This window comes from Balaenoptera physalus (genome assembly GCF_965194825.1).
Source record: "Balaenoptera physalus genome assembly, chromosome: 6".
NCBI lineage: Eukaryota > Metazoa > Chordata > Mammalia > Artiodactyla > Balaenopteridae > Balaenoptera > Balaenoptera physalus.
The window spans coordinates 34,487,272-34,500,168 of NC_138885.1; the positions used below are offsets into that span (position 1 = coordinate 34,487,272).

Below are 12,897 nucleotides of genomic sequence, written 5' to 3' on the forward strand. Positions count from 1 at the left end.
AAATTGCTGCATTTATGTCACTTAATGTTCATATTCTTTGGGGGCCTGTTTGATTTTCTTCTCAGAAGCATGAGCAGGGGCTGCTATGTACGCTATCTGTCTTCTGTCTCTTCTATAGAGGTTGGTATTTGGGTGGAGAGGGATTTCATAATTTAAGAGAGAATGTAAGGTTTTAGAAAAAGGTGTTTGGCAATTCAGTTCAGAAGCCAAGCAATTATTAGGGCTCTGAGCAGTTCAAAAGAAAGGAAATTGATGGAAAACTTTTCCATGTCTTCTGTAAGTGATCTACTACATCAGTGAAATACAATTGATAAGCAGCATTGTTATTCATAGATTATATATTTAATGTTAGGAGAATGTTTGAAATAAATATTATGTGTATCCACAAAAGAAAGAGAGGAAATCAGGAGAAAAACAAATCATGTACAGAAATATAGACCATATAGTTTTTACAAAGGCCAAATAGAGAAGTGTAAAGCTGTATGTGTATGTGCATAAGTTTGTATGCTTTCATGAAACAAAGTGAGCAACGGGAATGCTTTATTCGAGGTCTCAGGGTATTCATATCATGCTTATTTCAACAATTTTTTTTTTTTTTTTTTTGGCTGTGCGGCTTGCGGGATCTTAGTTCCCTGACCAGGGATGGAACCCAGGCCCTCGGCAGTAAAAGCACTGGACCGCTGGGGAATTCCCAATTGTTTTTAGCTATTGAGAGCAACTGCATTGTATTCTAAGTCTCAGAGAACATGCTTTTTTGGTCCATCTTCAACACTGATGCTTCCTAAAATTAAACCACCCAATGGAGCTTCTTCATTATTCAACTTTTAATGAGTGTTGTCTTTATGTTTGATGGTACATGAAGAAAAAGAAACCCATACTCTTTTTGGTAAGGGAGAATGCTGTTAATTTACAGTGCACATTTATACATGGAAAAAGGTTCCAGAAGGCAGTAATGGGCAATGTTTTCTCCTTGCTCTGGGCTTTGCTTCAAGGAGAATCATTTTATCTGCTGCGTTGTTCAGTTCTTATGTTCAAATGCCAGAAAATTTTATAAGGTTTAGACAGGACTCAAATAATCTCACTTTATCCAGCTCTCTACTTTCATTTTATTAACCTATTATGTACCAACTCAGGCATCATAACTTATATAATAGTGTATATATTTATAGATAAATTTTTAATCCACTGAAGCAATTCACATATGAAACACAGGTGGTATAAACCCTTTTATAACATTTTTTGGAAAATAATTATGCTGACATATGTTGAGTTAGGTTGTTTTCTTATTCTGTAACATATAGACACCAACATTACTCCAGAGATTAAAAAATAGAAGAGAATTTTAGAGACCATCAATACCCTCATTCTACAAACAAAAAGCCTGAGAACCATCAGGCAGAATAAAACCCAGGTCTCTTGATTGTAGTCCAGTCCAACAAACTGTACTAAACAGATAGAAAAGTTAATTATCGACCTGGCAAAAGAGAGATTCAGTATTTAGTAATGACCAGCTATTTGAAAATCTAATTTTATCAGATTATGAATCTCGTTTCCTTTCATAAATGACATGTTAAGGTGACCCTGAAGTTTAAACTAGGTGGATAGAAGTAGAAACATGTAATTAAGGCAAGAACTGGAAGAGCCAGTGTATCCAGTTGAGAAGCAGGAGCTGGTAGGAAGCAAAGGTTAATGTTTCCAATGGTCTAGAGTAAGCCAAGAGTCTGTATCAGCAACTAAGGAATGACTGGGGAAATACAGGGAATTGGGGGATTTTTTTTGCCTAGAAAAAAAGAATCTGAATGTGCTTATTGCCATCTGCAGATACTTCCTATTGAGCAAACCACAGAATATTTGCCCCTAAAGGGCCAGTGGTTAAAAGAGAGAGATTTCTTTGTTCGGTATTAGCATTTACTGATGATCAAACCTGTTCAGAAATGAAAGCACACATCTTGGGATATAAAGAGCAGTCACTCTAGGAGTACTAGCTTAGGCTGGAAAAACACTTTGCACATATGCTATGGAAAGGACCCAGGCACTGATTTCTTGGGTGCTTGGGCCATTAAAGGTGCTTTCAGTCCAGATAATCTATGATCTTATGAGTAACCTTCTAGAAAGAGGTAGGCATTTCTTCAGAGTGGTGTGGCTAACACCACGTTTGGTTACATTGAAGAAGTAGAGTTTAAACAGGACTTGTAGACATGCAGACGATTTTTGTCTGGATCCTAATTGCTTTATAACTTGACATGAGTAAGAACTGTTCAACTTATGTGCAGCATGCTAGCACTTACTCCATAACCGGAAGGATATGGACCCTAGCCAATTATTAACCTGTAGGATTTAGGACTGTCTACTTCAGATAATTTGGGGCCTCAGATATAAAGTATTGTTAAAGGCATTCATAACTATGTTATTTTGAAAAACACTAGTCTCCATATATAAATTTACCAAAATAGTTTACCTCGTTGTATTGTATTTAAAACTTTCAGTGAACATGAAAGTACTGTTAAAGACAGATACAGTACAGAATGGAGAGACGTGAACATAATGCTACAATACTGGAGCCACTGTCATTAAAACCAAAATAAACAAGATTGTTTTGGCTAATTCAATAAGGCCTGAAACAGGAAAATGGGGATAAAGAGCAGAGTGAAGACAAAGCTATCATTATCTGCAGATTAAATGACTGTATACTTAGAAAAGCAAATAAACTCAGTTGTATAGCCTTAAAATTAATAAGAATGCAGTAATGGCCCGATAAAGGTAAAATAGGAAGAAAGCAATATGGTAGATCCACATTTCTTTTTTGGTCAACATCTGAGTGTTTTTCATTTACAGTTTTGATTATTTTACAATGTACTAGAAAGTCTGTGGCATGTGGTTATGTGTAATTTTGCTGAAGGACAAGTTTGTATCTTCCCAGTTCTTGTGCCAGTTTGGGACACAGTCTCTTAGTCGGTGAATATGCTTCTACTTGACATACGCTATTGAATACAACTTTGCGATTTAATACACACAGTCACGTAACCCTGGTGTAGCGTGTCTGCTGTCATCTTCATTTTATACATGGTGAACCTAATCATATATGCCACAAGGGGATTGGGGGTCCTAGAGATTGGGGTCAATGCCCAGGGTCTTCTGAGGCTTTGTCTCTATTAACAATAACAAACTGATAGAAATGGTAAAAAAATACTGGATGGCTGAGCTACTAATATATTCAGTACAAAATATAAGAAAACTATTTGAAGAAAAGTTCAAATTTTTACTGAGAACAATTTGAGAAGATTTAAAAAGCAAATATGCAATAGTGATGAGGTTACAGTGACATGAAAGCGTTCGTGTACAAAAGGTAAGAGTTTGAAATGAAACGAAGTTTTCCTGAAAGTAGCGTGGCATTATATATCAAGGACAGTTCTGATATTCATCTATCGCACAAGGCCCTTGTGATGCTGGTTGTTAAAATACTGACATACTTGGTAAATAGCCAATTCCTGATGTCCCAACACAGCCCCTGCTGCTGCTTCAGCCTCTCCTCATAGATTCTGTATATCCTCCCCACCCACCCTGTACCTCAGCCCCCCACCTCCAAGGGTCCCAACAATTGGACTGGTCTTGCCTGCTCAGAAGGCCTCTAAGAATGTTCTTTAGTTCTTTAGCCTGCATCCTTTCTCAGCAGCTAGTGTCTGACACCTGTTTTTTTGTTTGTCTTGTTTTGTTTTATATCACCAGAGATCAAGGATCTCATTCTAATCATTAATTCTGGTTCTTGGAATTAATCTGCAAAAAGATTTTTGCCCAAAAATTCACGGTTCATTGTCAGATGCCTCAGAATAGCAAAAAAACTTAAAGCTAAGTATAACTATACATATAAAACTATATATAAAAATGTATTTCTATGTATAAATACATATTCATATATATTTCCACATATAAATGCACACATTTATATATTTTTTTAGATATATACTTTTATTTATATTATATATAAAAGGTTAATAATGAAATTGATTATTCCACATATCCGTTTTTGAGAATACGAATAGCACTTTCAAATAAATTTTGATATACTCATGGTTTAACTCTCAAGTGGGAAAGTCAAAATAATTCATATACATAATAATCTCTCCTGGGTAAACTAAAGAAAATTATTTGCTCAAAGGGGAAAAAAACAACTTAGGAGAAAATAAACCAAAACATTATACCTTTGCTTTCTCCAGTAGTGAGATATTTATTTTATTTTTACTTTACACTTCTATGTCTTGAGTTTTCTATAGTATTAATTTTACAGCCAGGGACAGGAAAAATAAACCCAATTTAAATTATAATTTTATAGTTGATGAGAGATGATGGTAAAGAATAGACTCACTGACTTCTGACAGTTCCTTCAGCTGTTTGGCTGACGCCCAAAGCACTGTTCTGACACACGTTTTCATGACAATTTTCCTTTGGCTATTTCTGACTCACCAGTAATAGTATTGCACCCATATGAATACTTTAAGAACAATCTCGCTTGCGTTGTAGCTTAGCAGAGCTTTTCTTCAGAGTCCATCTGTTCTCCCATGGCTGCTGCGAGGACATGGTGGCCATGGTGATGAGAGTGAGGGTGATGTGGATCAAGAGGATGGTGGTTGTCGGCTCTCTGGTCCTTCAGGTCCTTGATGTTTTCTGTTGATTATTTCTTGCTTTTTTTTCTACAAGGGCAACAGGCTCTCAGACTCTGCTCACACTAGGGCTGATAATTTTCCTCGGCAACATTTGTGTTTTAACCACTGTTAATGTGGCGGGCCAATGGTGTTAGGGTCAGATGAGAGATTGTGAAGGTTAAGAGTGCGTAAGAACACGCATGCACGCTGATATTGATGAAATCACACCAACTACATGATTATCTTGGACTACCTCTGCCAGCTCAAGTAGCTTCATCTTATAAATCCTGTCTTTGGGCATGAAGAAGGTAGAAGAAAGTTGGTACTTTATTAAGGGTAATTCAATATGACTTATAAACATCATAATATGGTAGGTATAGAATTTACCTCTCTATGTATGTGCTGAAGTAGCAAATATCTTTATGTTTAAAATGTATAAATTGAAAGGTAAGGCAAAACGCAGTCTTTTTTGAGTTGTTTATCAAATATCTCTACACTTCAGTGTTCAGCACCCTTTGGGACATTTTCTCTATGTTTGTGTTTCATAGAACATTTTGGTAGCATGGCTTTTCTGCTGAAGTTGCATAGCAATCAGGCAGTATTGTTCCTGGGCCAACAGCCAGGAGACACACGAGAGTAAATGGCAATGCCCTTTTGGCTCAGAATTCATATTTATAATCCCCTTCCTGCGACTCTCCAGCTATTTTAATATTCTACTCTTGTCTTTCCATACTGACAGAACTGCCTCCATACTGAGGCTCCCAGGGGGGAAGAGAGAGAGAGAGAGAGAGAGAGAGAGATTGATTGAGAGAGAAAGGAAAGAGAAGGGATCTCGTCAAGAATCTTTTATCTTTTACACTACAGCTCAGAATCAGATTGTTCTTGTTCTGGTTGCAAACCCATAGCTGAAATTATTTTTCATCACTAAGCAGAGAGTTATCTGGGCAATTTTTCTCCCTAGAAACAATTTTTTTGTGCCTGATATTCTAGTAGAGGGAAAAAGGAAGATCGTAATCTTAATGCAACTGTAATAGAATAAAATTTTTCCTGCTGATAATCTGAAGAATTCACATATATTTTGATATTAGAAATGAAGCAAGAATAGACGGAAATCAAATGGCTGGAGATAACTTGACCAGTCTTTAATCCTCCATTTTCTTGGCCTGGAGGATGTTCTTATTTGGGGCAGCCCCAGGGTTCTCAAGCTGGGCTTTGTGTTTCATTGAATGTAGCTCAGTCAGAAAGACAAGCCATCACAAATACATGATGAGTGCTCTTTCACAGTGTCATTTTATTATGGAGCTGCCCATTTAGAAAGGCAAATCTTCATTTCCTTCTTTCCCAGTCTCCTTCAGCCTTCTCTTAAATGTCACCTTTTCCTGGAGGCTTACATGACAACCCAAGTGAAAATCACAGAGCTTCCCCTCATGGCTTCCCCTAGCTATTTTTTGCCTTGGTTTTTCTCCATGGGACTTATCATCATCCATAACGGTTGGATGTTTTTGTCTATTTTATTCATTGCTGTATCTCCAATGATTAGAACCTAGCATTTAGTAGGTGCTTAAAAATATTTGTTGACTTAATGTATAATAACTTCAATTTATGTAATTATTACTGTATATCATGAACAGTGGTAAATTATCTCCATATAATGCCTTTAACATTCAGCGTGACCCTGAAGAGTAGACCATATTATCCCTAATTTACAGATATGCAATTTAAAGGGCAGAGATATTAACAAATTTGCATAAGATATTTCTAGTGAATACAAAATTTGAGTTCAGTTTTCTCTATAGCCTCTAACTTTTCCTTTTCATATATTTTTTTTTCCTTTTTAATCAAATGACCTCGGGTTTTAAGCAAAAAGGCAACATTCCTCTGCTATCTCATGAAATATATCCTTGAAGTTCAGGCAGTGGAGAAAAGTTGTCTGGAAGAGAATATCCCCACCTTTTCCCTGTTTTTGAACTTTTTAAGTTCCACTGTCAGAGGTTTCAATTATATGTCGCTCTTCAAATATAGGTATGATGCATTTAAAATATGGCCCATATGAAAGCAAGATATTATAACCACAAAAATATCTGACTGTGAAATTAAGTAAAACACTCAACTTAGGTCAGAAAGGAGACATGGGAAGTCATTCTATAGTTGTAGCTGATTTGAGGGACGGAGTAGTACAAAGGAAAGAGATTTGCAAGGAAGGAGATTTTAAAAATTTAGTTTTCATTTAACTTCCCAAATCAAAAAGTCAGGATAGAAAATAACACAGGAGTGAACAGAACAGAAAAAAAAAAAAAAAACACCCACAACCCAGCCTAATAGAAAAAAAACACAAAAAAACAACCCACAACCCAGCCTAATAGAAAATAATTTTTGATTCATACTGACACATGTTTGGATTTTCCTAACTTTGCTCAAGCTCCACATGTTGATCAACTGAGAAAATCAGTTACATCATCATAAAATGCCCAGACTCCAAAATCATTAATTTGGTTTCCTAGTCACAAAAGGGGGTGCGGGAGGGAAGGAAAGAAAAGAAAAAAAAAAAAAAGAAGGATGGTATATTGGAAAGAGTTTGCTTAATCCCTATAATTTTTCCATTTGTCACAGGAAACTTTGCAGATTTTGTTCCAAAGCTTTAGGGGGAAACATGTAATAATAAGGCTTTAGTTAACTCAAACAACTGCTGGCCTAAAGGCTTCGGATGTCATCAGTAAGTAGTCTACAACTGCCAGAATTATGATCAAGCAATGCCTAAGGAGAGATCATATATGAAAGGAGACTGACTATAAAATGAATAAGTACTGCCTTATTCCTCTTAAATGTTGTTTTCTGGACCTGAAAGTTAAGATTTCCAGAAGGCTCTGCGATGCACAATAAAAGCAGCAGACTGCTGGCTTCCACGTTTCTTTTGTTTACCCCCGAATCTGTAGAGAATTTCTGAATTATTTGACTGATTCATTTCTAGTTTACTTTCCCCCATTCTTTTGGCATATTAGTTTGGCTTGGGTGCTCTTTAAAAGCCTTTACAGGGCACTTAATGTCTGATACTGGAACACATTCATAATGTTATGGCTCCTATTCAGAAGGATTCAGCCGAGAAAGAACAAATGATCTTCTTCCTTTCTTTTTTTTTTTCATTGTTTGAATCTCTTTACTGCTGGCTCATGGTACTATAGGGTCTGATAAGCCCTCACATGCTTTTCAGTGATTAACGATCAACCTGCTCAGTTGCTTAATCTAGCATTTTAGAGTCCTTGATACTTTTTAACAAACTCATTGGAATCAAGCCTCTGCTAGTGAATAAAATAAGTGAATTAAAGCACTAATTCAGGATGAGGGAACACAAGGTTTATATCTGTGTTGCCAACTCCAGTCAAATAACTGGCAGCTTCTGTCTGATGGGTTCTGATGCTACTGCTAGGCTCTGTGAGAAAGACTACCAAGGTAGTTAGTGATGTGTGGAAGAGTTCATGCCTAAGAGTCAGTCAGATGAAGTGAGGCAGTGAGGGGAGAGTCTTCCTGGCAGAGGAGAGAGCGCAGGCAAAATGTATGGAAGAGTCATGATGTCAATGGGGGGGCGAGGGGGAGAGCGCGGCCTAGAAATACAAGAAATTCAGGGTTCCTAGAGACAAGAGTTTCAAAATATGAAGTTGTGAGAGATGAGAATAAGAAAGCAGACAAGGTGGTCTGTGCTCAGTTAAGGAGTTTGGACTTAATCCAGTTGATTAGTCATTAGAAGGTTTTAACCTCAGAAATATTGGGCTTGCTTATTAGCTCAGGGTTTTAAATGGTTGTTGTAGTGATGGCTTTGACGGAGACCAAGTTCAGCAGAGACAGGCTGAATTTTTAGGTTATTATTTTAGTATTCCAAGAGATAGGTAATTTGGGCCTAAACAAGGACATTGCTAGTATGGATGGAAAAGAGAAAGTAATGAAACATATAGCAGGAAAACTTACAGGTGGCCAGGGAGGGAAGATGAAGAAAAGAGCAAAGCTTGGATGTCTGGATGGAAAGTAAACAGTATAGGTGATGTATCAAGAAAATATTTGTAACTAAATTTATTTAGAACTGAATGCTAAATGTTTAGACTGTAATACTACAGAACATCCAAACTACCTCTCTACTGACTCTCTTTTCTGGGGGAAAGAGGCTCATATAAATCATTTTTTAAAATGCATTTCTCTTATTTCTGAGTGATACAAGAATGCAAACTACATATGGTATGAGATCAAGGAATATATTGTCTTATGGGAGATTCTCTCTCTCTCTCTCTCTCTCTCTCTCTCTCTCTCTCTATATATATATATATATATAATCTCACAATAAGAAATAATAGAGTCTGTTATAAATAACAAACATAACACAGAAAATAAGTGCCTTATGAGCATGGTGACATTGTTTATTGTCAAACCCAGGATACTTTTAAGAGTGAGAGTGGGAGGGAGTGAGTAAAAGGAGTAAAATTATTACAGTTTTTAAAAATATTTATTTATTGAACAAATTGTTTTTATTATATCAGTCAATTTATAAAATAGTTCTTTTATGTCATCAAAAAGTTTACAAATAACAAATGTTGGCAAGGATGTGGAGAAAAGGGAACCCTAGTACACTGTTGGTAGGAATGTAAATTGGTGCAGCCGCTATGGAAAACAGTATGGAGATTCCTCAAAAAACTAAAACTAGAACTATCAAATGATCCAGAAATTCTACTCCTGGGTATATAGCCAAAGAAAACAAAAACACTAATTCAAAAAGATACATGCACCCCAATGTTCACAGCAGCATTATTTACAATAGCCAAGATATGGAAGCAACCTAAGTGTTCATCAACAGTTGAATGGATAAATAAGATGTGATACATATATCACCATGGAATATTACTCAGCCATAAAAAAAGAATGAACTTCTGCCATTTGCAACAACATGGATGGACCTAGAGGGTATTTGTGCTAAGTGAAATAAGTCAGACAGAGAGAGACAAATACTTGGTTATCACCTGTACGTGCAATCTAAAAAATAAAATGAAAGAATGAATATAACAAAACAGAAACAGACTCAAAGAGAACAAACTAGTGGTTACCAGTGGGGAGAGGAAAGGGGGGAGGAGCAAGATAGGCACAGGGGATTAAGAAGTACAAACTACTATGTATGAAGTAAATAAGCTATATTGTACAACAGCACAGGGAATATAGCCAATATTTTATAATAACTACATATGAAGTATAATCTATAAAAATTCTGAATCATTCTGTTGTACACCTGAAAACTAATATAATATTGTAAATCAACTATATCTCAATACAAAAAACTTTAAAATATAGTTATTTTTTAAAAAGTATTTTCAAAACTAAAATTGCAGTGATAATATTTTGTTAAAAATTAAAGAAACTTGGGAAACAAAACCAGATGGGACATTAGCACCAGGAGCAAGTGCAACTGTCCCTGGCAAACAAGAAGTGTGGTCACCTGACTTATGGACTCAGAACTGCATTTTATGTGCTACCCCCTGAGGAAATAATTTCATTATCTCCTCTTGTTGTTCATTCATTTCTGCTAGGGACCCAGCAGTGAATGCACAGAAGGTTCGTGTCCACACGTGGGCTCACGCTCTATAGAGGTTGTTACGTGAACCTATGGGTTCCAAGTCTCCACTGCAATTCTAGCACTGTGTCCTCTGTCATTGCCATAGGAGGCGGGACTGGGTGGCTCTATGGTAGAACATTCTGCAGGTTGGGAAAGGGACAAGATTGGAACGAGCCCTGGGGATGTGCTAGATACATTCTTCCATTTGGGTAGATCCCACTATCTGAATTTTAAATGTTGGATTTGGGAGCCTCAGAATTAATGATTTTTTTAATCTAAAATATATGGCTAGGCGCATAGCACAGGGAGATCAGCTCGGTGCTTTGTGACCACCTAGAGGGGTGGGATAGGGAGGGTGGGAGGGAGGGAGATGCAAGAGGGAAGAGATATGGGGATATATGTATATATATATAAAACTGATTCACTTTGATATAAAGCAGAAACTAACACACCATTGTAAAGCAGTTATACTCCAATAAAGATGTTAAAAAAATAATAATAATAAAATCATTGCATGTTAATAGAAAAAATAAAATAAAATAAAATATATGGCTAGGCTGATAGAGGCAAGAACAAAACTTTTGGCCTCTGGGCCTTTGGGGCAAGCTGGAATCTATTTCTCATTAGCCCACAGATTTTCCTATCAACCTTTTGCCTTAGTTATCTTTTGTACCCTCCAAAAATAATTACTGTAGAGAAAAACTTCCTATGTCCTTTTAGTATTTGGTGTTTTCCTATTTCTTAGTATGAAATTGTTAGAAAAACAAACACTTCAGAGTCAGACAAGTATGCCTTAAACTTTAGGCACATTAATGTCCCCTCAGTGTCAAATTACTCAAATCACCTTATCTAGTTGGGAACAATACTATGGCGTTTGTGATAGCATTGTGGTCAGGATTAAGTGAGATGTTTCAAGTCAAGTGCCTAGCACAGTGTTTGACAAATAATAGGTGGCCAATAAATGACGGCTAGAATAATGATTAAGGAAGGACTAAAAGGTGTCAGGTTGGTGGGGCCGGCTTTGGAGAAAACTGTCACATAGGCTTCTTCATCCTCTGTTTTAGCTTCCTTCCCATATCTTCTCCCCCCTAATCCCCACTGTCTCCCATTACCAGTACTTGGGACTCTCATTATACCATTAGACGGCCCTCTTTCCCTAGCCTAGCATCTTTTGTTCCTGATTTATCTTCCTCGTCTCCTTCTTTTCAGACCTCTCAGTCTTATGACCTATGCTTTTTTCGCCCGCCGTATCTAACCTTGGAAAGGTTCTGTTAATGCCATTTATGCCAAAATGTTAAAGACTAATGTCATTTTCATATGCTAGTCTTGCCAGCACATAAGTCTGTTTTAGTGAAGGTCAACATCATAACTAAGAGAATAAAAGTGCAAACTTAATTTGGAGGCATCAGTAATAGAGAAAGAAGAGAGATTTTTAAAGAGAGGGACTCAATGATAACAATAAAAATAATGAACAGCTAACATTTATTAGGTGCCAACTCTATTTTGCACTGTGCTTTATATGCATTGCCTCATTTAATCCTCTCACCCAATAAATTATGTACTATTAATATTGCTGTTTTTCTGATGAGGAAAATGCACCTTGGAGAGATAAAGCAAATTTCCAAAGGTCATAATACCAAGTAAGTGGATCAGACAGGTTTGGAACTCAAGTCTATCCAACTTACCATCATCTATCTCTCTTACATAGTCACCTGCAGACTAAATTTTCATCAGGGCAGGTATCTATTTGCTCCTCTTACCATCATTTGCTAGAGCCTAGTGTAGTGCCTGGTACATAGTAAGTAATCAATTAATCATTGGTGCATGCATTAATGCATAAATATCTATTCTGCCATAACTTCCCCTCCATTTACCTCTCTGGGATCACCTCTTGCATGGAGGCACTGCCTTGCCTAACATTGCAAAACTCTGAATTGCCAGTAGTCCCACATATACGATTCTGTTTCCTGACTTCCTGTCCTCTCTACCTGCAATTCCCACTTCCCCAGAAGGCCCTGGGCTAACTTCCACTTACCCTGTAACAAAGAGCTCAGGAGTGATCTGCCACGAAGCTTTCCCTCTCTCTGGCCTCTCCTCCTATCCTCCTTCTCGCTGTCTCCTTTCTCCTTCCCACCTTGGTCCAACCCAGCCAGGGTTCTTTCCATGTCTGTCTATACCACTAGACCATGGTGTTTTTGAGGGCACATGTCTGATATACTTTTTTATCCTTTTTTATACCTGACATATTTTGTATTTGACATATTTTTTGTATGCATCTGGCCTAGCCTAATTTATCAATTCTTTGGCATGTTTTTTTCATACTTAACATCTCTGAAATTGATATACATCTTCCCGTTGATGAAATCTTAAAATTATAATTGACGGTGTTTTTTCTGATTTAGGGATATAAAAAGAAGGGTGGTTTGCATCCTATAATGAAGGGCATCTTAGACTTACTGTAATATAATAATAGATATTAAATAAAGGCTATATGAATGAATGAATGAATAGCAATCATAGCCCTCCTCAAATCACATTATTATTCCTACTTACAACTTAGCTGTTCTGCATCGTAGACATTGTGGCAGGGCAACAGCTGAGTAGTATTCTTTATTTACGCTGGGCTTTCCTAGAGATAATAAACTCGTTCAGATTATTCTTAATCATTTC

General features: G+C 36.8%; 1 protein-coding gene across 1 annotated transcript in view; it reads left to right on the forward strand.

Moving 5' to 3' along the window:
• HNMT (histamine N-methyltransferase) overlaps positions 1–12,897 on the forward strand; it is a 36,446-nt gene that overhangs the window by 10,575 nt on the left and 12,974 nt on the right. The gene's annotated exons all lie outside the window — the stretch shown is intronic.